The 26,718-nt window shown below is 34.6% G+C and overlaps 1 long non-coding RNA gene across 1 annotated transcript in view; it reads right to left on the bottom strand.

Moving 5' to 3' along the window:
* LOC103792717 (uncharacterized) overlaps positions 1-25,066 on the bottom strand; it is an 84,530-nt gene extending 59,464 nt beyond the window's left edge. The window contains exons 1-2 of the long non-coding RNA XR_619598.6: positions 24,934-25,066; positions 191-720 (exon numbers count right to left, since the gene is read on the bottom strand). This is a non-coding gene — a long non-coding RNA (uncharacterized LOC103792717). The remainder of the gene's footprint in view (positions 1-190; positions 721-24,933) is intronic.
* Between the last annotated feature and the right edge of the window lie 1,652 nt (positions 25,067-26,718).

Here is a 26,718-nt window from a genome sequence, read left to right as displayed (position 1 = left end):
CTTCTCAGAAAGCTTGCAAAGTAGACATTAGACCCAACACTACAAAGAAAGTTACCAAATTCTGGATATGTTAAATCGCTGGCTCTATCATATAGCTAATAAATCACAGATACTGTTCTGATATGACTGTAGACAGACACGGGTTAAATATTTTACACCCTTCAAATAACATTTTCATTTTCATACTTACCAAAATTGCTTGTCTTGACAGAAGAACTGAGGAATTGTAGATGTGACCAGAGAGGGAACCGTTCACAGGGGCTTCTCAGTCACAATGATTATAGTGATCAGTGTACGTATTTAGAAACCAAGAGGCTAGGAAAGGTATATGTTGTGGTTATTACTCTTTTTCTAGAGTTTCTAAAGAGGGGATGATTCTGGTCTTTCCTTAAAGACATACGTCTGAAACTCACTTACCCACCAGAGTAAATTTGGAGGGCTTGACTCAGATTTTCTTCTAAAGCTGCTCCAATAGGAAATTACTGTAAGGCATTTTAATGCACAGAATTTTTGAAGTTCAAATGATAGTTGTGAGAAGAGCAGTATGAAATCAGTATAGCTCAGGTTCCTTCTTTCTTTAATGTATTAGGATAATGAAGTTAGTGTCGATGTTTCAGGAAAATGGATGATGACATCCACTATTGATCTCTGGACAGGTTGAGAACAATATTATAATAATCCATACCAGTCAGCTTGACCTTTTACTGATTTGGCCTTTTCCTGGAGTGGGAGAGAAAATAGAGAATAAGATAAAGGTTTCTATATGAATCAAGGATAACATAAGAATTGTCACATCCCTGGACTTTATTATTATTTATCATTAAAGCACAGTGATCCATCAAGCCATTTATCTCATTAAAGACATATAAAGTCAAGAAGATAGGCCATGGTGCAGCTTCATAAGATCTGTTCAGCAATCAACTTTTAATGTGTTTCAAGGTCTGTACGAGAAAATGGGCCGGAAAAGTAATAATGGGGGCTGTAAGTATCTGTCACAGCTCAAATATCACCTCCGTAAAGGTTTCTGGGATCTTCCCACTTAAAATCAATTTCTTCTTCCTACATACTGTACCTCTATTATAGGTCACGGTTTATAACTATGGAATGTTACGGTTTTGGGAAGACCCTTAAGAATTAAGTGATGGCGCACACCACAAAGCTTGTTAGAGGAACAGAGAGCCTTTTAGAGACTCTGTCTGCTTCACTGGATTATAGCTCCTGGACATTAAACCAAGTCCTCCCAACTATCTTTTTAACCTACACTTCACATCTCAGAATACGAGTGAATGAGACTGTCCAGGCAATAAAAGCTGATCAGGGAAAGAAAACAGAATAGTGACATAGTGTTGCAGTAAACACGGGGGTGCACGTGTCCCTCTAATATGCTGATTTCTTTCCTTTGGGTAAATACCCAGTAGCAGGATCGCTGTGCCAAATCCTGCTTTCCATAGTGGCTGCGCTAATCTGCATTACCTCCAACACTGCTTTAGAGATCCTCCCTCTCGTCTGCATCCTTGCCAGTATATGTTTGTTTTGTCTTTTTAATAATAGCCATCTAACAGGTATGAAGGAATACCTCATTGTAGTTTTAATTTGCATTTTCCTGATGATTCTTGACATTAAACATCTTTCATATACCTGTTGGCCATTTGTAAATCTGCTTTTGAGGAAGGTTTATGCATGTCCTTTCTCACTCTTTAGTAAGATTTTTATTTTTACTGTTGAGTCATTTGCATTCCTTACATATTCTGAATATTAGTCTCTTGTCAGATTAATAGCTTGCAAATATTTCATCCAACTTAATAGTTTATCTCTTCACTCTGTTGATTGCTTTTTCTGCTGTACAGAAGCCTCTTTTAGTTTGACACATTCTCATTTGTCTACTTTTGGTTTTGTTGCCTGTGCATTTTAGGTCTCATCCATAGAATCTTTGTCCAGACTAATGTCCTGAAGTGTTTTCCTTAAGTGTCCATCAATGATTGAATATATAAAGGAAATGGGTTAAATATTATACATAATGGAATAATATAGAAAATTACTTGGCCATAAAAAAAGATGGAAATCATGTTATTTGTAGCAACATGGACCAAACTGGAGACTTTTTTGTTAAGTGAAATACACCAGCACAGCAAAACAAGCATCGCATGTTCTCACTCATATGTGGCAGCTAAAAGAGTTGATCTCATAGAGACAGAGAGTAAAATGATAGATACCAGAGGCTGGGAAATATATGCAGGTAGGGGCAGGAGAAAGAGACTTCGGTTAGTGGGTACATACAGTTAGATAGAAGGAATAAGTTCTAATGTTCAATAGCAGAATACGGTGACTATAGGTAATGACAATGTATGGTATATTTCAAATTTTCAAGATGAGAGAACTTGAATTGTTCTCAATACGTAGAAACGAAAACATTCGAGATAATGGAAACCCTAGATAGGGTGACTTGATTGTTATACAGTCTATGCATACAATAAAACATGACATGTACCCCATAAATATGTTCAAATGTTTATATCAGAAAAAAGAGAGAATGACACACCTGCGGGCAGCATTTCATGGATCTGAAATGGAGGCAGGGTCTACCGACATAGCGGTAAGACGAGAATTTAAAATAGATGCCAGACAACCGGAGAAGGGAATGTTCGTTTTGCATAAAAGCAGCAGTAAATATTCAGTGCAAAGTCAGGATTTTTGAAGATGTTTAAACTAGCTCTATTTCCATATTCATGAGGAGTGCGTGAAGAGTAGAGATGGTTGCCTAGTATGTTGATTTCTAAACTGCACATCTGCGTGATTACTGCCGTTTCTTCAATCTCGAAAATGACATATATATGTTTAGAGCAGATATACAGTGTGAACAAAGCAGTGTTGAAAGGTGTAGGGGCGAATGCTGGAATGCCTGGTTTCAAATGCTGGCTCCACCAGTTACTCGCCATGTGATTTCTGCCTGTCACTGACATCTCTAAGCCACGTTTGTGAAACGGGGAAAATAATAGTATCAACTAGAGAAGTAAATCTGAGAGCCAACGTTTCTATGGGAACATTCTTATGCTGCGTACTGGTCAAGATTTAGATATAGCACCAAAAGTAAGATCCATAAAAGAATTAAAGACAAGTTGGACTTCATTAAGATTTAGAATTTTTGCTCTTCAAAAGACACTATTTAGAAAATGAAAACTAAGTGACAGACAGGGAGAAAACATTTACAAAGCCAAGAAAAGCAAAGACACTATCAGATCTTGTTGCCTCTTTTCTGTTTCTTATACTTTTCCTGACTTATTGCACTGGTCAGAACATACAGGTTACTGATCAATAGAGACGGTGGTATAGGCACCTTAGTGCTGTTTGTAGTTAAAAGTGTTCCTAATAGGTTGTAATAGGTACCTCTTAGTGTTTCTGTTGGTTTTCGTACATATCTTTCATAAGACTGAAAAAATGCCCTTCTACTTCTAGTTTGGTGAGAGGTTTTATCACAAATAGAGTTGAATTTGGTCAATTTATTTCCTGCCTATATTAAGATGATGTTCTCTCTTATCTATAAATGTCGTAAGTTAAATTGATAGATTGTCAATTATACTTTTTATTTCTGAAATAAACCTATTTTTATGATGAATTGTCTGTTTATGTGTTAGTAGAATTAGTTTGTTTACCATTTTATTTCGTATTTTCAGAACTAAGTTTTCAAGTGAGTTTGCCCTGTAATTTTCTATTATTGCATTCTTCTTGACCTGTGAATTTCAGTTATTTTCAGTTATAATAATGTGTAGTTTCACAAAGTAATTTGATGGATATTTTTATTATATGTATATAATATACACATTTTAAATATATATGTGTATGTATATATAACTTATATATACAACCTTTATATATTTAATGTTATCATTATATAATAACCTAGAATGTGTTATTAAAGTTTATATATATATATAAACTTCATATATACGTACACACACATACATAAAGTTTTCTCTTACTGCCATGACAAATGATCACAAACTTAGCATCTTATAACAGCACAAATGCATTATTTTTCAGTTGTGTGGGTTGGAAATTCCATGCATCTCACAAGGCTAACATCAAGGTGTGAGCAGGGCTGAGGTTCTCTCTGGAGACTCTAAGGGAGAATCCCTTTCCTAGATCACTCAGATTGTTTGCAAAATTTAGTTCTTTGCAGTTTTAGGACTCAGGTTCCATTTCCTCGCGAGCTGTCAGCTGAGGGATGTTTCCAGCCTCTAGCAGCTTTCCACATGCTTTGGTTCTTGCCTCCTTCCTTCGTCTTCTAATCCAGCAGTGGTGGGTCAGAGTCCCCCTTACGATTTGAATCTCTCCCGCCTCTTGTTCCACCAGCAAGTCTCTCTGATATACTCTTCTGCCCTCCTCTTCCACTTTTAAGGAACCAAATGATAATACTGGGTCCACTCTGGATAACCTAAAGTAGACTCCCTATTTCTATTTCATCTGCAAAGTTCCTTTTTAGCCTGTATGATAACATATTCACAGGTTCCAGGGATAAGGGTGTAGCGATATTTGGCGGCCACATACTCTCTACTATCACAGCATACTTTTAGAACATAACTTACATGCGCTAAATATATCACACACATTTATACATTTATTTTATTATATATTAATATTTTTACTAAACTAGTGTTACATTTATCCTATTTTACATTTGTGATTGTAACATTTTCACACTCCTAATACAGTGTGCTTGCATCCTATTGCTTTTTCTCTTTGCTCCATCATGACTGTTTATCTCAGTCTATTTATCTTGACAAGAAAGATCATTTGTGTCTGTGGTTCCATTCTTTTGTTTCAGTTGCTCTCGTTTCACTCCCTTCACTCATTATTTGCATTTATTTTTTCTTTCTAAATATTCCCTCATGGTTGAGGCTTAGCTTATTGCATTTTATCATTTTCTAATACAGCACTGAAAGATATAATTTTGCTAATAAACACTTTACATGCTGTTAAGTATTTTCACTGATGTATTGTTCTAGATTTTTTTATTTTTATTAAAATTTCTCCCTTAATTTATGAGTTATTGAGAAGAGTTTCTTAGTTTCAAAATGTGTGTAAATTTCCAAGATATAGAGAGAAAAGAGATGTGATCTACATAATGCTAATCCTTGGGAATCAGTTGAGATTGCTTACTAATCCAAAAAATGAGCAATTTTATACAAAAGCACCACTTAAACTGATTCAGATTTTCACTATGCAGTTGTGGAGTTTAAGTGCATATGTACTTATGATCATGCTTCTTACCATATTATTTAAATATTCCATGCCATTACTGATTGTCACCTGCTTTTATATTAGTTACTAAAAGAGGTCTATTATACTCTCCCGCTGTCTTTATTAATGTGTTTATTTCTAAGAGTTCTGTCGAATTTTGCCATATCTTTCTAGAATGTGTTATTAAATGCACCCTATCCTTACAATTATTAATTGTATTCATATACTACAATATTTATTATAATTATACATTCCAAATACACTAAAATTTATCACTATGATATATCTAGCACTGTTTTCCTTCACATGCTATTTTGTCCAGTATTAAAGAGCAATACCAGCTTTGTTTTAGTTGGGATACTTCCGTAAAAAACCTGTCATTTCCCTTTTGTCTCAACATTTGATATAATTATATTTCAAGTGTGTGTCTTGTAAACTCTATAAAGATAAACTATTATTAAATAGTTTATAACAACCTTTGTCTTTTAATTTCATCAAGTTCATTGACATATATTGAAATTAATGATTTATTTGATTTGATTTCAACTGTCTTCTTTTGTGCTTTCTATTTTTTTCTACAAACGTTTTGGTTGTCTATTTTTTTAAATGTCTTTCTACCATTTGAATTTAGAATTTTATTTTTTGTAAAGTTTTAATATGCCAGTTTTCAAACTACACTCTTTATTTCCATTTCTTTGGTGGTCATGCTACAAATCCAACATCAATCAATGTCATCATCCTTCTCCAACCACCAAGTTGGAACAAATTGTTCCTATCCATCCCCTCTTGGATCATATGTTATATTTCATATATATTTATAATATGTCATTTAATTACTAAATCCATTAGGTTTTTTTCTCATGATTATAGTTTTTTCTTTTAATTACAATGTAGTTTAAATTTGTTCACACTTGGTTTGTGGTTGATCTTTTTCCTGAGGCTGCTCTAAAAGTGTCACCTGTCCTACATTTCAGGGTGATATGTTTTGATGTGTGTTGCATTTTATTCATTCTAATTTGAATTATTTTGGCTCCGTCAATCTGAGCTAGAGAATTTCATCAGTTCTGGAATATTCTCAGACGTCTTTTCAAACCCTTCTCTGCCTCATTTTCTATAACTTCCCTTTCTATTACTCCACTGAGTTGGATATCAGGCTTCTTTGCTTTTTGCACTTGATCTTTCTTTTACATTAGATCTAAATTTGATGTTATTAGTTTTTTTCTTCAGTGAAGTCTAATTTAAATTCAAATCTATTTAAAATTCCCACTGTTGAGTTTGTCTTTTCCAGAAGTTATGTTTGTTACTTTAAAATAATCTGACTGATGATTTTTTTTTTTTTTTTTTTTGAGACGGAGTTTTGCTCTTGCTACCCAGGCTGGAGTGCAATGGTGCAATCTCCGCTCACTGCAACCTCCGCCTCCTGGGTTCAGGCAATTCTCCTGCCTCAGTCTCCTGAGTAGCTGGGACTACAGGTATGCACCACCATGCCCAGCTAATTTTTGTATTTTTAGTAGAGACAGGGTTTCACCATGTTGACCAGGATGGTGTTGATCTGTTGACCTTGTGATCCACCCGCCTCGGCCTCCCAAAGTGCTGGGATTACAGGCTTGAGCCACCGCACCCGGCCCCGACACTCATGTTTTCAAGATTGCATTTTGTTTCCTTAAAATACATTAAGCCTAGATATTTAATACTGTGCATTTTATACACCAACATATTTAGCATTTGTGTGCCTGTTGGTTTGTTTTTTATTCTTATTATTGCTTCCAAATGCTGAGATTTTTTGTGTTTTTAGTAATTTTTAAATTTCAAATATTCAGTTACCAATATCCATATTTGTAGAAAATTCTTAGAACCTGAAAAAGAAGTGAGTTTATTGATATGATATCTGCAATCAATATCTTCTGCCAGGCTGTGAATAGCACTACAATTCTGACAAACTTTTAAACTAAAAGAATACTCTATGTCAAGCTACAGAGTCTTTAGCCCTGATTTGCATAATAAGACTAATGTGAGAATTTGAACAAAAATACAACCCGTCAGTAACTGACATGGTCATTTTGGAGCTGCTAGAAGTGTTATTACAATCTTTCTGTATTAGTAGTAATCTCCACAGCCACTTCGGGAGGTAGTCACTAGCGTGATTTTACAGATAAGACAGGTGAGGCTCACAGGTAGAAAAAGTAGGGTCAGAACTCAAATGCGTGTTTCATTGGCTCCAGAGGAGATGTAATTTTAATTTATACTTTTGCATCTTATGGCATAAAGCATTTAAGTGTAGACCTCCTTTACCTCTATCCATCTGATGAGTGTAGTTATTTTGGGATATATTTGGGATAAATATATGGGACATAAATGGTTATATTTGGGATATATTGAGTTGAATAATCTATGGCATTAAAATAATTCATTTTCATTTTTTAAAAAACCCATGAGACACCCACATTTAAAATATACACGCATGGTGCATCTGTGGCTCCTGTTGTTTTTACTTGACAGCACAGCTCTAAAGTGTCTCATCGAGTTCCGGCTGAATCTGGTCTCACTCAGCAAAGAGCACATCTTGCTTAGTTAGCTTTTTCCACTTGGCTTACCTTCCCTATGTTCTCACAAAAGCGTTCCTCAAATAAATTCCTTTCACAAAGATCTCTGTCTTTGGCTCTCCTTCTAGAGAACCTGACCAATGACAGGTGGTGGTAGACGCTGTCTGGAGCAAGGTTCTAAGGATGGAAGTGTGGAGCTGGACTACTCACTACCTAGTTGGCCATGAGGATGCCCCACGGCAGGTAGATGGAATACTTAGAATGTGGTGACCTTGCAGTTGATAAGATTTCCGTTTGCGGGACTAGGATGGGATACAAATGGAAGAGGGCACACTGGCTCATTCAGCGTCTTACCCATTGGAGAGACGTGGGGAAATAATAACTACTGTATTATAAAAGTGAAACTGGAGACCCGTTTCTACTTTCCACTGACTTGTGGAAGAAAAATGGGAGGTTAAGATCAGGAACCCGTAACTAACACCAAACATAACAAAACAATACTTGTAGCACCTCCATGAGTCAGGAAATTACAAGGGTGCCAGGAACCAGAGATGGAAATCAAATACAATTCACCCTCTGTACCTTTGGGTTCTGCATCTGTGACTTCAATCAGCCAGGCGCTGAAGATATTTGAGAAAATATAATTGTGTATTGACTGAATATGTACAGACTCTTTTGTGCTATTATTTCCTAAACCATACAATATAACAACTATTTACACAGCATTGACATTGTATATGGTATTATAAGTAATCTAGAAATTATTTAAAGTATATGGGAAGATGTGCATAGGTTGTATGCAAATATTGCATCATTTGATATAGGGACTGGAGCATCTGAGAATTTTGGTATCTGCAGGAGATTTTAGAACCAATTCCCCAGGGATATCAAGTGATATATATATAATTTCTTATTGTATCACAATATAACATTCTACAATGTAGAAAAATAAGCATAACAAGCTTTTCCCATTCTTTTTCCATTCCCACATGACTCGCAATTCTCAGAGAGAAATAGTAATCTTAATAAGCTGCTTTGTGTGGGAAAAATTGTCTTTCTATTAATTTGCTTTTGTTTATAATTATGATATTTGGTAAACTGTGTCTTCTTATTTTTACTTGTATTTCTTATGTTATAGTAGTTAAATCTTAAAATACGTCAATTTTATGGCAGATTTAGGATCATATATTTTCTAGAATAGGAGTTCAAAAAGACAACCTATTTTATTGGCTGTTAACAAAAAATGAATACATAAAACTAGAAAAACCAAGGTGAAGCCAATTGATGATACAAAAATTAAAAAGATTGATAGACAAGTTAAATAATCTACATTATTCAAAAGTATTACCAACGAGGAGTAAAAGAGAATGACAGTTATGTATAGTGAATGGAAATTTTGCTTTAAGTCTTGAAAACTGTTTATTAAGCAAATTGCTCTTTAGGTGTCTTTGATGAGAAATCTTGATATTTGAATTGTAACATAACAGAAACATACAAGGTTTTCATTTCATACAGTGCTGCTTATTCCATTAAATTAACTATATTTTTCTCAGTTTTCTTAATGTTATGAGCCACAATAACAACAATGCCGCAGTTATGGGTGGAGTTGACTCTCTTTCAACATAGTCCAATAAATCGATCTCTGCACTGTTTCCTACTGTCATTGTAAACGTTTGCTTGTATATGAAGTTAACTAGGGTCGAACTAAATGTCCCTTATAGGTTCACAGTATAACTATGTACACTCTGGGTGGTTAATTTATCTATTTCTCTTTCACCAATAGGATTCTGTTTTCCATGTTAATGTGAGTGTTTGCTTCCAAGAAATGGAGAAGTGAGTTTCTGAGGTCAGGTTCCCACACTAGTTTCTTAGATTTAATAATATCTGTTATTCAGGAAGAGCATATTATCATCAGGTTCATATATATATATACACATACAGTCAGAAATATTTTAGCTTAATAAATTATCCTCCCTCTGGTGAGAGGTTTCAAAGGGTCTGAATTTATCCAGTTACAAAACTGGAATTCATTTCCTATGCAATGTTTTTGTTTTTATACCCACTCACTCTGTGGTGGAGATTTTGGCTCATCTTAAAATCAATCTATTAAACTACATTATTTCCTGAGCTCCATGGATACTAATATTTTCCTAGATATTAAAGAATAGAGTTTAGTGTAAATAATAAGCCACTCTATTAAATATATATATGTGTGAACATATATACGCACATGTGTATATATAGTCAATATTATTTATATATTCAAATAGTAATGCATATACACATGACAAAGAATTCATGTAGTTCGTGTATTGAAAAGTAACTGTCTTCCATAATTACAAGCTACCTATTTTAAGGTTTTTGAATCCTTTCAGAAAATATAGATACATATTAATTTCTATACTTAATTTTTACACTCATGTTCTTCCTGTACACCATATATAAGTTTTACAAGATAATACATGCTACATGCAGCTTTAAGTAACTTGTTTTTCCACTGAGGAATATATGTTGGAGGTCTCATATTAGCAAATATTATATTGTTATATGTCTTCTTTTTTTATTTTTTAGACAGAGTCTCACTTTGTCACCCAAGCTAGAGTGCAGTGGCACCATCTCGGCTCACTGCAACTTCTGCCTCCTGGGTTCAAGCAATTCCTTGCCTCAGCCTCCCAAGTAACTGGGATTACAGGCACCTGCCACCATGCCCGGCTAATTTTTGTATTTTTAGCAGAAATGGGGTTTTACCATCTTGGCCATCTTGGCCAGGCTGGTCTTGAACTCCCAAAATGCTGGGATTACAGGCTTGAGCCACTGTGCCCAGAACACATTTCACTTTTTTTTTTAGCATTTGTAGAGTGTTGTATCACAAATATACCACACTTCAATTATGTTATGTGTCAATGATAGCTTTATAAACGGTTTCCAATATTTTACTGTTTTATAGTAAACACGGTATGATACATCTTTCTGTACACATGGAAGTATCTAAGTTGCCTACACATATGAGAGTAGAATTGCAGAGTCAAATAATGTGTGCATTTTAAATTTTGGTAAGCATGGTAAGTGTCTAACCTACTAGATATGTAAATTGTTGAAACAGCTTTGAAAGACTTCCTACACCTAACCAAGATAAAACTCAATGATGTCTAACTGCTTGATCCTTGATAATCTAGCGGTTTTAAAAGTTCTCCACTGTTACTTTAATTTTATTTATTTAATTCTAAAGTGAGATTGAGCATACCTTTGAAATGTTTTTAAGTGAGCTTCTGCATCAGGAGATAGTCTGTTCACATCCTTTGCCTAGTTTGCTATGAAATTTGCTTTCATTATATTGATTGGTAAGGGTTTCTTATAATGAAATTTGCTTGCTATAACTGTTGGAAATTTTTGTACTTGTTCATTATTTTTTAAAAAATGTGCTATTATTTTCTATACAAAATGAAATAATTTTTATCTATACAAGGATAATTATCGTTTCCTCCAGAGTTGATTGGTTTTACTATTGATTAATATCTTCTACAAGATTGTATATGCAATACATTATTTTTCTCCTACACGACTTCAACAGTTTCATTTTTAATGATCAGAATATTGATTTATCTGGAATTTATTTTGGGATTATGAGGGCCTACTCATAGATGTGCAACCTGTGTAATTAAACAGAGCCCACATTTAAAAAGATCCATGCTTGCTGTAACACTGCTGCTTCTGTCTTTCTATCTGGAAATTCTTGATAATTTTTGAATGTGAAGCCCCATGATTCATTTTTCACTTGGCTTTGCAAATTATGTAGCCACATCCGCTTATGTCATTAATTTAAAAAATCCACCTTATCCCACTGCTTTGAAATATGGACATCATTTTTTAAGATTTCTATATGCGTCTAGTTTTCTTTATGAAACATCTAGTCTGTTTCATTAATCTATTTATATATTCAGAAACTAATCTTAATTTTTGAAAATACTGTATATTAATATCTCTAGTATCTTGTAGATTATATTTTTGTCTGCTCCTCTCATCTTCCAGAAATTTCTTAATAATTGTTTCATGTTTGTTATAGTAGTAGCACTTTATTAATATCACTTATTAATGTCATAGCCTCTTAAAACCAGCCTGATCAATTTTTTAAAAAGTCAATTTTAGATAATAGCATTCAATCTAAAAATAATCAAATAACAATTGATTATCATTTTTATGTACAATATATAAATATTTGTATAATATTCTTATTCAGAGACATATTTTATATTTATTCATTATTTCTTATTTTTTTGATAGAATATTTTTGTTATATTTCTCAAGTGTTTCTCCTTTACATATAAGGTTGAGAAATATATTAAGAAACTCATATTTGTTTTAAGAATTTTTATATTGAAATCATAGTTTCTCCCTATCTTTGGACACATTGACATAGTCAAATTTGTACTAGATTTTCAGACAGACTGAATCATTCTTGCACTCCCGGGAGAAATTCAGTCTTAGTGACTTATGTCTTGAATGGTCTGCAGATTCCTTCTTTGTTATCTTCTTCAGGATTTTATGGAAGTAGTATATTTGCTACATAAAAGGAGCCTAGTGGTTAAATGTTCCTTGAAGTTTTGATAGAATTCTCTTGTGAAACTAAATAGTTCTGGGTGGTTCGCTGTTCTCTCACAGCTTCTAAATTTCTCACATAGTCATTGATCATATTAGACTTCTTACCCAATAGGCACTTGGTTTTCTTAGGCTATATTTTTCTAGAAATTTTTTCATTTGACCAGTTTCTTAAATATATTTCAAAAATATTAATCAACACAGCTTCCATATTTGAATTTCCTCTGAAACTTTAGTACTGCCCATTCTCAGTTACAACTTTATAAAATTATGCTCCCCTTTTTTATTATGATGGTTAATACCTTCTCCTATTTAAGAATTACTTTTCTACAGAAAAGTAGAAATTGCATTTACTATTTTAGTAGTAATTAAAAACACCCAGTTTTTAATCAATTTATCTCCTTCTAACATCATTTAGTATTTTTCCTTTGACATATCTTACAGTTTTTCCAGTTGTTTGAAGTAAATATCTAATTCTCTTAAAATCTTTAAGTGTTTAGTAATTTATGGATATAGTTTTCTATGTTTTTACATGACTGATTTCTTAAAAAATGTTTTGAACATTGGCTTTGAATTAAAATTTCATCTAATACTTGATCAATTTTATTGTAATAGTCACTTTGACACTACTTATATTTTTATTATTGATTTTTCATTACAAAATTTGTATGTTTATATTATTTGTATTTTTGGACTTTATTGTTAGTTATTTTCTTGTTTTACTTAATACGTGATTAATTTTTTTGGTGCATCTTGTGGACATTTTTTAAAGGTGTAGCTTTTTATTATAAAACATACTACTATAAATACTATATACATACATAATATATGGATTAGACCTTATGTAAACTTATATGTATCTTATATTATGAGTTCATATTTGCCCCATTTATTTATTACTCATGTTTTCTACATTATCGCATAATTTTGGACTTTTTCCTCTGCCTTTAACCAAGAAAAGTTTGGCCTCAGGAGTCCACATTATTGTGTTTTTCTCAGTTTATGTTTGTATTTCATTCAATTTCGTTATAATTTCAATTATATTTGTAAACTGTTATGCTATACGATGAGCTTCAACCTTGATGTTCTATGTTAAACTACATATTATGACTGTATTTTTTTTTAAAAAAAACAAGTCTTCTTTACTTTGTTATTGCATTATTATTTTATTTTACTCATTATTATTAACTTTACTGAAATTCAGTTTTCTGACATTGATATTTTTTGCAGTCATTTATATGACATTCACCTGGTGTGTCTCTGTTTCCTTTCACTTTTAATCATTTTTGAAAACTATATTTTGGGTACCTTCTGTTACCATAAAAGTCAATTTTGCTCTTATGTACTTTAGTTTGTTTTAATTTTCATAGACTAATTTTCGTGATTTACACATACTTGAGTTTTTATTATTGTATTTTATGATATTCCTATTAGTAGTACTTTCTTTGTATTTTCAACTTTTAACGTGATTTATGCTGTTTCTATTGTGTTTCTCTTATGAAACATTAGAATATTAACAGTTGGAATTTTTGTTTTTTTAATTAATATTTATTATATATAATGTTTACTCATCTCTTTTTGTTAATATGTGTTACTTCCCTACTTTAAAACTGAGAAAAGTCATGCAGCTATGTTTTTTTCTATTCTACTGTTTGATTTTGGCTGGTTATGTTGTCTTTCAAGAGTTCTTCTGAAGGCATCACTCATCTTTTACCACGTGCTGTGGTCCTCTAAGGCACATATCCATTGGGGAATCTTGTGTGGGTAAGGGGAAGGGAGGCTGAAGCAGAGCATAGCTGCCTGTCTGGATTTTAAGCAGAATTCTCTGAACATTTTCCCATCATGTGTCTGCCCAAGGCTATGCCACCATTCAGGCCCCAGAAAGTCTCCTGGCTCACCCTGAAGCTCTATATTTTGCTTATTAGGGGTGATTACAGAATAACTTCAGGTGACGAAGATCGCTGGCTGCCTGCTGGTGCCGTTCAGTGTTTTCTCCTTTATGTGCCCTGTCACGCTAAGAGCAAAGATGGTGCATTGAGAATTCATGTCTCCATGACCCTTCCTCCTACAGGGAATCAAGTATTCCCTACAGTCTTGAACCTTTGTATCCTAAGTAATGCATTGCTTACTGGACCCTTTAGACTAGACATCCTTTAAGGAAGATGTTCGTGCCCAATACACCTGCAGATAAATGAGTCTGATATATGCTTCCTTTTTAGACATCAGGGATTGGAATTGAAACTGAATTCTAATTGATTTGAAGGTGAAGTTCTTTTTCATTCTTCTCATTTTCTTTCAGTTTTAAATGAAGAGAATAATAGGAGAACTAATTTTGATTACTGTAGCCTTGTAGTGTAGTTTGAAGTCAGGTAGTGTGATGCCTCCAGCTTTGTTCTTTTTGCTTAGGATTGTCTTGGCTATGCAGGCTCTCTTGTGATTCCACATGAAATTTAATGTGTTTTTTCCAGTTCTGTGAAGAGGGTCATAGGTAGCTTGATGGGGATAGCATTGAATCTATAAATTACTTTGGGCAGTATGGCCATTTTCACAATACTGATTCTTCCTAACCATGAGCATGGAATGTTTTTCCATCTGTTTGTGTCCTCTCTTATTTCCTTGAGCAGTGGTTTGCAGTTTTCCTTGAAGAGGTTCTTTACGTTCCTTGTTAGTTGTATTCCTAGGTGTCTTACTCTCTTTGTAGCAGCTGTGAATGGGAGTTCACTCTTGATTTGGCTCTCTTTTAGTCTGATATTGGTGGATAGGAGTGCTTGTGATTTCTGCACGTTAATTTTGTATCCTGAGACTTTGCTGAAGTTGCTTATCAGTTTAAGGAGATTTTGAACTGAGATGATGAGGTCTTATAGATATACAATCATGTCGTCTGCAAATAGAGACAATTTGATTTCCTCCTTTCCTAATTGAATACCCTTTATTTCTTGTTCTTGCCTGATTGCTCCGGCTAGAACTTCCAAAACTATATTGAATAGGAGTGGTGAGAGAGGGAATTCTTGTCTAGTTCCAGATTTCAGAGGGAATACTTCCAGTTTTTGCCCATTCAGTATGATATTGGCTGTGGGTTTGTTGTAAATAGCTTTTATTTATTATTTTGATATACATTCTGTCAATACCCAGTTTATTGAGGGTTTTTAGCATGAAACGCTATTTAATTTTGTCAAAGGACTTCTCTGCATCTGTTGAGATAATCATGTGATTTTTGTCTTTGGTTCTGTTTATGTGATGAATTACGTTTATAGACTTGCGTATGTTGAACCAGCCTTGCATCCCTGGGGTGAACCCTACTTGACCATGATGGATAAGCTTTTTGATGTGCTATTGCTATTGGTCTGCCAGTATTTTATTGAAGATTTTTTCATCTATGTTCATCATGAATATTGGCCTAAAGTTTTCTTTTTTTGTTGAGTCTCTACCCGGTTTTGGCATCAGGATGATGTTGGTCTCATAAAATGATTTGGGAAGGGGTCCCTCTTTTTGGATTGTTTGGAATAGTTTCAGAAGGAGTGGTACCAGCTCCTCTTTGTATGTCTAGTAGAATTTGGCTGTGAACCCATCTGGACCTGGGCTTTTTTTGGTTGGTAGGCTGTTAATTGCTGCCTCAACTTCAGCCCTTGTTGTTGGTCTATACAGGATCTCAACTTCTGCCTGGTTTAGGCTTAGGAGTGTGCAAGTGTCCAGGAATTTATCAATTTCTTCCAGGTTTACTGGTTTATGTGCATAGAGTTGTTTGTAGTAATCTCTGATGGTAGTTTGTATTTCTGTGGAATCAGTGGTGATATCCCCTTTATCATTTTTTATTGCAACTATTTGATTCTTCTCTCTTTTATTTTCTATCAATCTGGCCAGCAGTCTGTCTATTTTATTGACCTTTTCAATATTTCTCTAATGACCAGTGATGATGAGCATTTTTTCATGTTTGTTGGCCTCATATATGTCTTCATTTCAAAATGTCTGTTCATATCCTTTGCCCACTTTTGAATGGGTTTGTTTGTTTCTTGTAAATCCCTTGCTGTTTGAATTATTTTCTTTATAAAATATAACTCCCTAAGGTTAATGAAACTATTCTTATACACATATTTTTAAGTGTAATTTAATTACTTCAGAAAACCAAAGTAGCATTCTCAATATATAAATAATAGTATAAATGATCAGTTATATACTTTTTTGGTGTAGACATAGTAGAGAAAAGTAGTGGCAGTATACCACAGCATGATCAGCAATTTAAATCTGAGCACATCTGAGAGACTTCGTATTAATCTGCAAGAAGATTTCAAAAAAAAGAGTACAATTCTCTACAAGAACTATTGATTAATTTTGTCAAATTATTTCTGTCAGTCTAAATTGGCAACTCTAATGTTGTTTTGGGTTAATGCAGTAATTGATTCAGTAGATGGCATTCTTCCTCAAGTTCATATTGAACCAATGCCCAAGGTAGCACTTAGGAGAAATTACATTATTAAAACTGACATGGTTGTAATATTGGGCACATTGTATAAATGTTTGCTCATTTATTTGCACCAATGTATCAGTAGTCATACTGCATTGAGTTGCCATATTTTTTTCTATAAAGTTAAACTTTAGACCAAATTCTTAGTACCTTTTTGTTATTTTTCCTGGTCCTGGGGAATAATGTTAATTTTTTCACAATTTAGGGTAACTAGATAGCACCTCCAAAATATAGCCCATTAAACAACTGCTGACAGAAACAGACTTTTAGCATGATATTTATTATGTTGTGCTGTAAGTAACATTCATTTTAAAATTTAGATGGATTTTAGTGGTATTGTGTTTATTGTAATACTATTCTGAGTTGTCTGGTAATATCACATCCAACCTTAGGAAGATAATTCATGCTTCAATATTTTACTGTCAACTGATGTATGAAAGCTACATGATTTAAGAACCCAGTTATGTAATTGAAAGAACACTAGATATAGAATAGGTAAACATGAGTTTTAGAATAAGTTGACACAGCTAATCCTCAGCAGATCTAAGGTTCAAACTTACATTCTGTCTCTAAAGACTATATGGTCTTTCTACTGCAAAATAGTACTTCTCAGTTTAGAAAATGTTATCTATTTTTCCATCCATTTGTGTCCTCTCTTATTTCCTTGAGCAGTGGTTTGTAGTTCTCCTTGAAGAGGTCCTTCACATCTCTTGTTAGTTGAATTCCTGGGTATTTTATTAACTTTGTAGCAATTGTGAATGGGAGTTCGCTCATGGTATTGCTCTCTGTTTGTCTGTTATTGGTGTATAGGGATGGTTGTGATTTTTTCACATTGATTTTGTATCCTGAGACTTTGCTGAAGTTGCTTATCAGTTTCAGGAGATTATGGGCTGAGATGATGGGGTCTATTAAATATACAATCATATCATCTGCAAATAGAGACAATTTGACTTCCTCTTTTCCTAATTGAGTACGCTTTATTTCTTTTTCTGGTCTGATTGCCCTGGCCAGAATTTACAATATTGAATAGGAGTGATGAAAGAGGACATCCCTGTCTTGTGCATGTTTTCAAATTCCTTGCTCATGGTTAGGAAGAATCAATATCGTGAAAATGGCCACACTGCCCATAGTAATTTATAAATTCAGTGCTATCCCAATCAAGCTACCATTGACTTTCTTCACAGAATTGGAAAAAAACACCATAAACTTTGTATGGAACCAAAAAAGAGCCCTCATAGCCAAGACAATCTTAAGAAAAAACAAAAACAAAAACAATAAAAACCCACAAAGCTGGAGGCATCATGATACCTGACTTCAAACAATACTACAAGGCTATAGTAATCAAAACAGCATGAACTGGTACCAAAACAGAGACATAGATCAATGGAACAGAACAGAGGCCTCAGAATCAATGCCACACATCTACAATCATCTGATCTTTGACAAACCTGACAAAAACAAGTAATGGGAAAAAGATTCCCTATTTAATAAATGGTATTGGGAAAACTGCCTAGCATATGCAGAAAGCTGATACTGGATCCCTTCCTTACACCTTATACAAAAATTAACTCCAGATGGATTGAAGATTTAAACATAAGACCTAACACCATAAAAACCCTAGAAGAAAATGAGGCAATACCACTCAGGACACAGGCATGGGCAAGGACTTCATGACTAAAACACCAAAAGCAATGGCAACAAAAGCCAAAATAGACAAAAGGGATCTAATTAAAATAAAGAGCTCCTGCACAGCAAAATAAACTATCATTAGAACAAACTGGCAACCAACAGAATAGGAAAAAGTTTTTGAAATCTACCCATCTGACAAGGGGCTAATAACCAGAATCTACAAAGAACTTAAACAAATTTAAAAGAATAAAAAACAACCCCATCAAAAAGTGGGCAAAGGATATGAACAAGCACTTCTCTAAAGAAGACATTTATGCAGCCAACAAACATGAAAAAAAGCTCATCATCACTGGCCATTAGAGAAATGCAAATCAAAATCACATTGAGACACCATCTCATACCAGTTAGAATGGCGATCACTAAAAAATCTAGAGAAAACAGATGGTGGAGAGGATGTGGAGAAACAGGAACACTTTTACACTTTTGGTGGGAGTGTAAATTAGTTCAGCCATTGTGAAAGACAGTGTGACAATTCCTCAAGGATTTAGAAATAGAAATTCCATTTGACCCAGCAATCTTATTACTGGGTATATACCCAAAGTATTATAAATCATTCTTTTATAAAGACACATTCACAGATATGTTTATTGGAGCACTGTTTACAATAGCAAAGATTTTCAACAAAGCTAAATGTCCAATGATAGACTGGATAAAGAAAATGTGGCACATATACCCCACGGAATACTATCCAGTTATAAAAAAGGATGATTCATGTCCTTTGCAGGGACATAAATAAAGCTGAAAACAATCATTCACAGCAAACTGACACAAGAACAGAAAACCAAACACTGCATGTTCTCACTCATAGGCGGGTGTTGAACAATGAAAACACATGAACACAGGGAGGGAACATCACACAAAGGCATCTGTCAAGGGGTGTGGGCTAGGGGAGGGATAGCAGGGGTTACAGGGATAAGGCAGGAAAAGCAGGGGGTAGGGTGAAGGGGAGGGACAGCATTAGGAGAAATACCTAATGTAGATGACAGGGTGATGGATGCAGCAAACCACCATGGCACCTGTATACCTATGTAACAAACCTGCACGTTCTGGACATGTACCCCAGAACTTAAAGTATGATTTTTAAAAAGAAAATGCTATCTGTTTCTGTTCTTTAATTTTATCTGCAAGCATTTAATGTAATAAAGCCTGCCTATATCCAGTCAATAATCTACATCATTTATTAGACTTTTATTTTGCAATGATTATAAATTCACATGCAATTTTAAGAACTACTACAGGGACATCCTGAATACCTTTTACTCAGTTTTCCCGAATGGTAACATCTTGCAAACCCATAGCACAACATCACAATCAGGACGCTGATGCTGATGATGTATCCCAGATACAGAACATTTCAGCACCATGAAGACCCCTTATCTTACCATTATAGCCACACACAATTCTCCTCCACCTGTGTGCCCTGCCCTTAAATGTGGCTAATCCCCTCTGCATTTCTTTAATTTTGTAATTTAAAGAATACTATAAATGGAAGCATATAATATTTAGCCTTTGAGAATAGCTCTTTTTTACTCAGCCATAATTCTCTGGAAATTCATTCAAGAGTTTGTGTGTGTTGGTAGCTGACTTTTATTATTCGTAAGTATTCCACACTATGGCTGTCCACAGTTTCATTATCCCTCTACCTGATGAAGGACACCTGTATTACTTCCAGTTTGGGACTTTTACAAATAAACCTGCTATAAATATTGATGTCCAGGTTTCTGAGTGTCATAGTGCTCAATTACCTGACCCCAAATTTCACTTTCTGAGTTTTATGGTAGTCGCCTATTAGCTTTTTAAAACTTTTGCCAACTGTTTTCCAAGGTGGCTGCAGGAATTTACATTTCCACCAGGAATGTGTAAATTATCCATTTCCTCCTTACCTTCACCAGTGTTTGATGTTGTCATTAGCTTTTTGTTGTTGTCTTTTGTTTTAATTGTAGCTATTTTCACAGATAAGTAGTAACATCTCATTGTGATTTTAATTTATTTTCCTAATGGTTGGTAACACTGAAGATGCCTTCATGTACTTACTTGCAAACCATATGTCCTTTTCCGTGAAATGTCTCTTTCTGTATTCTGTCCTTTAAATTGTTTTTTTTTTTTTATTGTTGAATTTTTAGCCTTCTTTGTGTATTCTAGATATTATTACTTCGTTGGATGTATACCTTACAGATAGATACGTTCTTCTACTCCTTATCATTTCATCCTCAACCGAATGTTCCACAAAACTAAGTTTTTAATTTTGGTGAACTCAGATTTATTGATTTTTCCTCTTATGGATTGTTTTTGTGAGAAGTCTAAGAAATCTTTCCAGTCCTAGAAATTTTCTCCTATGATTTTTTTCAAAACTTTTTATATTGCCTTTTTCTGTAACTCCACAATCCATATTGTGTTAACTTTGCATAATATGAGGTTTCCTTTTTTTTGAATAGGAAAGTAGTTTATTTTGCCTGTGGATGTCCAATTGCTGAAGCATTGTTTGTTAAGAAGGTGATTTTCTCTCCACTGAGAGGCTTCCACCAGTGCCAAATCAGCTGGGCATATCGTTGACGTCTGTTTGGGGGTTCTCTGATCTATTTAATAGACCTCTGTGTCTATACCTTCCTCCCTACCACACAGTCTTGGTTAATGCAGCTATGTAATACATTTTGAAATTTGGTAGGCTAATTTCTCCCACTTTTTTATTTCTCTTCAAATTGTTTTAGATTACTCTAGAAGTTTTAAAGTAATCTGTATACCTATACAAATTTGCTAAATTTTGATAAAAACTGTGTAAAATCAGTATATCAATTTTAGTAGAATTGACATTTTTTCTTTGTTGAGTCTTCTGACCCATGAATACAGCATGTCTCTGCATGTATTTAGATTTTCTTTGATTTATGTTATCAGTACTGTGTGATTTTCCACATACAAAAATTCTGCATATGTTTTGTTAGATTTAAACCTAAGTACTAAGTATTTTAAGTAACTGTAAATATTATTTTTAATTTTAGTGTCCATGTGTTCATTGCTAGTATACACAAATAAAAATTGATGTTTTTATGTTAATCTTTCAACTCACTTATTAGTTCTAGATTTTTTTAGATTCTTTGGGATTTTCTATGTAGATAACTATATTATGTGCAAGTAGGACAGTTTCATCTTTTCCTTTTAATCTGTGTACTTATTTCATTCTGTAGTCTTATTTCACTGGCTGTCACTTCTAGCATTATGTTAAATTAAGAAAGGTTAGAGCAAACAGCCTCGATTTATTCTAAATCTTAGGATGTAAACATTGTCTTTCACCATTAAGTATAATCTTATCTGTTCAATTTTTACTATTTTTTAAGTTGAAGAAACTCCCTTTTATTCCTATTTCCTAATATTTTTACCATGAATAGATGTTGAATTTTGTCAAGTGCATTTTTTGCATCAATTAATATGATTGTTTGACCCTTTTTGTTTAGTCTATTGATATGGTAATTTTTAAATATTGACCAGCCTTAAATTTCTGCAATAAACTTTCCTTGGTCATAATGTATATTTTTTTAGATTTCATGAATTATATTTGCTAATAGTTTATTTTAATTTTTTTTTTGTCTCTGTTGATTATTTGATTTGTCATTTCTTCATATGTACTATCTTTGTCTAATGTTGTTATTAAGGTAGTACTAACTTTGTAAAATAAATATCAAGTGTTCCCACTTCTAATTTTTGGGAGACACTGTATAGAATTTAAACATTATGTAGAATTCTGTAGTAAATTCATCTGGAGCTGAAGGTTTATTTTTGGGAAGAGTTTTAAAATCAAAACTTCAATCTCCCTAATAGAGGACTGTTAAAATTATCTATCTTGTATTGGGTGAATTGTGCTTGTTCGTATTTTTCAAGTACTTGTTCCATTTTATCTAACTTGTCAAATTTATTTGCATAGAGTTATTCACAGTACTCTCCTGTAATTCTTTTAACGTCTACAGGGTCTGGAGTAATGAAGTCTTTTCCGTGCCTGATCACTGTCCTGTAAGTCCCATCTTGGCCTTGACTGGCGTGCGTGAAGGTGGGGCATAGACTTTCCTGAGTATTCACCTGGAGTCAGTGCACGTTTTCTACCTTGCTCGGCTGTTTCTTTCCAAGTGTTTTGGCTATAGAGAGAGCACTTCTTTGGAGGTTATTGTTGTCTATGTTCATTATTGTTTCTAAATTTCAGACATCTTCATCAGCATGACTGGGGTAGATGAGGCAAAAAGGAAGTCCAAGAAAATTACAATGAGTTCATGTGCACGAATTCAGAGGTCCCTATGAAGTCTGTGTTATCTCTAACTTCCAAAAATGTCTTACGTGTGTCATGTGCATAATATCTTAGCAATACAAAAGGAAGAGTGTGGCTACCCCATCTGCAAATAAGCAGAAGTTCCTATTTTGAACTAATGGTGGTTTAATTGTCACTTATTTGGTTATTTACACCAGGCGCTTATATTTTCTCTAAGACATTCCTCTGACTAATGGCTTTGGATTGGCTATTGACAGAAAACCTGTTGTATCTTGGAGTAACCTCTCATTAGAATAGTCTTACCTATGTTAGTAGAAATTTTAACAAGGAGAGTTGATTTTTTTCATATTAAAAAATATGAATGGCCGGGTGCGGTGGCTCAAGCCTGTAATCCCAGCACTTTGGGAGACCGAGGCGGGCAGATGACAAGGTCAAGAGATTGAGACTGTTCTGGCCAACATGGTGAAACCCCTTCTCTACTAAAAAATAAAAAAAAATAATTAGCTAAGAGTGGTGGTACATGCCTGCAGTCCCAGCTACTTGGGAGGCTGAGGCAGGAGAATTGCTTGAACCCAGGGGCAGAGGTTGCAGTAAGCTGACGTCGTGCCACTGCACTCCAGCTTGGCACCTGGCGGGAGAGGGAGACTCTGTCTCAAAAAAAAAAATCAGCTGGGCGCGGTGGCTCAAGCCTGTAATCCCAGCACTTTGGGAGGCCGAGGCGGGTAGATCACGAGGTCAAGAGATCGAGACCATCCTGGTCAAAATGGTGAAACCCCGCCTCTACTAAAGATACAAAAAATTAGCTGGGCATGGTGGCGCGTGCCTGTAATCCCAGCTACTCGGGAGGCTGAGGCAGGAAAATTGCCTGAACCCAGGGGCGGAGGTTGTGGTGAGCCGAGATCGTGTCATTGGACTCCAGCCTGGGTAACAAGAGTGAAACTCCGTCTCAAAAAAAAAAAAAAAAAAAGGAACAATTTTTATAGCTAGTCTCATTATTGCAAATTTTAAATTAGAAAATTTTCTAGGGTGAAATTTTAACATACAAAACTATTTGATATAAAGTTTAAGTAGTTGCGGTTAGCTTATTATTATATTTCTCAAAGTGAAGAGTTCTTTTATCATCTGCTTTATGCATAAAAGAAATATTCTATGAGTTCTCTTCTCGTTTGTATGTGTTGATAGAGAAGCCAGGTAATCTCGGCATAAGTAAAGTTAGGTGGCAAATTATTTTATTCATGACTTTATAAATCAAGTGACAGAATGTATGTTGCTTGCCCTCCTAGTACTTCATGTTTATTACAATTTGTTATTACTTCACGACAAACGAAGTTTAATCTCCCACTATACCTTCCTCTTTATAGCACACTCTGTAATTCTGTTCAAGACTACGTGTGGGTGTGTACATTGTTATCTGCCTTTCACCAGTTAAAAATAAAAACTAAGATTTTCAGTAGCCCAGTTCCAGCTTTTACAAGTTAAAAGCTATCATTGTTGATCTATTTTTATTCTTTTTTGTCTTTCCTAATAGTGAGTAACTCTATCAGAGTTGATATTCATTTGTAAAGCAAAGAATACATAAAAATAAGCTCTACCTACTTAAAGAGGTGCGGAGTGATATATCCCACAGCAGGAAATATGAAGCTTTCTCTGAATTCTGACAATAAAATTTTGACAGTAGTTTGCATAAGCTACACACAAAAGTCAAAACCAGAAAATGTCACATGAAAAATGGCATGGCACTTTATTTTGTGTAGAATTAAATTCAACCTCTACCCCAAAGGCAATGCAAATTAATGTGGTTGCAGGTGGAAAAGGAAAAAGATAATTACGGGATTGCATGTAACACGTTGTCATATTACACAGGTACTCTCAAAATGATGGAGAACAGTTCAATCAAGAGAAGAAGGCTCCACTGATAACAGTGATTGCTAATGACTGAATTTTTAAAAACTCAGCTCTAAGGCTAGTGCTTAGTAAACAAATAGAGGATCTGGAAAAGATTGAGAGAGAAAGCAATGAAATGTTACATAATACGGAAGCCACCAAAACCATTAGAAAATATTCAAAGTTTAGTTAACAAGAAACAGAGTGGTACATATTCCTTCACTGTTTCCTACCATGAATTCAGGATTTCACACTAGTGGAAGGCTCACCTTATTTGTGCTGTCTTCTCAGGTTTCAGTCCTTTCCTATCTGTGTCCCAATATGAGAAGACAGTTTTTCATAAGTTTTGTCCAGTTTTCTAGTTGTTTATGGTGATTCTCATACCAGTTACTCTGTCATGACATTCTAATTTGTGATGTCTGCATTGATTCTTACATTCTACTCTGGAGTTTTGTGATTATAGTTAATTTTTACCACATACTTACTTCCTTTAAACTTTGCATATTAAGTAGATATTATCATTTTAATTTTATTGATTAAAAAACTGAGGCAGAAATAGTTTGAGTAATATAACTCAGATCACACAGCTAATAAATGTTTGAACCAAGATTCAAATGTGTGGATGTCTTTTGAATTACTAACCTCTGTGCTATAATAACCTAAAGTGGGGTGCTCTCTTATACAATTGACTTAGAGAGCAAAACTCATGTTTCATCAAAGCTACAATTTCACACTGGAAACTCTGTCAACTGTAGAGCATTATAGAAATGTTGAAAAAGGTGATGGTCATGGAGAAAATGACAACTCACGAAAGAGGGTCTTGAATGGGTGATGCACTTTTATATGCTCTCCTGCCTTAGACGTATTTACACATAAAGAAGCATTTTCTCGTCTGGAGTTTTATCCAGTGCAGCCACTTATTTTCCATCATTCATTAAATATCTACTATGGTAGCCTCAAGACACAAAGAGAAAATAAAACATAATCCCTACTCTGCAAGAGGGTGACATCTTGCAGCAATGCTAATTGGGGCCTCTAATTTATCAACATAATTCCCAAGTGGGCCTTTCTCACTGCTTGGCAGTCCTATAAATTTCTATAGTTAAATTACACTCCTACTCTCTGACACATCTATTGTACATCTTCTCCTCCCGCCTCCAAGGCCCAGCAGCCCTGTTTCCACCTCACTATTAGCTTGTGACATCTCATCTCATTCCACTTAGAAAACAGAAGCCACTGGAAAAGAAACAGCCAGTCTCCCTGGATCCTGAGCAGCTCTGCTTTCGTTCCTGAGAAAATGGATGAACTGCTCATGTGCACGTCAAACAACTCTATTTTTGCTCTAGATTTCATTCCTTCTTGCTTTTCCCAGGACTTTATTATTTCAGTTATATCTTCTTCCTTCTGCATTATTATTCTGTCCCTCTCTACTGGATCATTTTTTAGCAAAGAAACATGCCCTTATTAAAGAAATCAATAGATAAATGCATGAAAGTCTACGAGCTTATAATCTGCTTCAACTCCTGCACCTTTTCCTCTTATAGCACAGCTCCTTGGAAGGTTTGCTTCCTGTCCCTGGCTTCACTCCTCACCTCTCTTCACCTACCCCTCGAGATTTGAGTTGTACTCCTCCAAAATTCCGTTCATGTCAAGGAAACCAATAACTTGCATCCTTTCACGTACAGTAGTCAATTTTGTGCCATTTCTTAAGGATTTCTTCTTTCCTAAAACACGTGATTTACGTGGCTTCCATCATACCACAATCCTAGCTTTTCTTCTCTTTGCTCTACCCCTTCTCTATCTCCTTTATTGGGTCATCCTCTCTCTAGTCTCTAAGGTTTTTTTTGTTTGTTTGTTTTGTTTTGTTTTGTTTTGTTTTTTGAGACGGAGTTTCGCTCTAGTTACCCAGGCTGGAGTGCAATGGCGCGATCTCGGCTCACTGCAACCTCCGCCTCCTGGGTTCAGGCAATTCTCCTGCCTCAGCCTCCTGAGTAGCTGGGATTACAGGCACACACCACCATGCCCAGCTAATTTTTTATATTTTTAGTAGAGAC

Source organism: Callithrix jacchus, chromosome 4 (genome assembly GCF_049354715.1).
Source record: "Callithrix jacchus isolate 240 chromosome 4, calJac240_pri, whole genome shotgun sequence".
NCBI lineage: Eukaryota > Metazoa > Chordata > Mammalia > Primates > Cebidae > Callithrix > Callithrix jacchus.
Note: the sequence above shows the minus strand (reverse complement) of the source record. Positions and strands in the feature narration are given on the sequence as shown.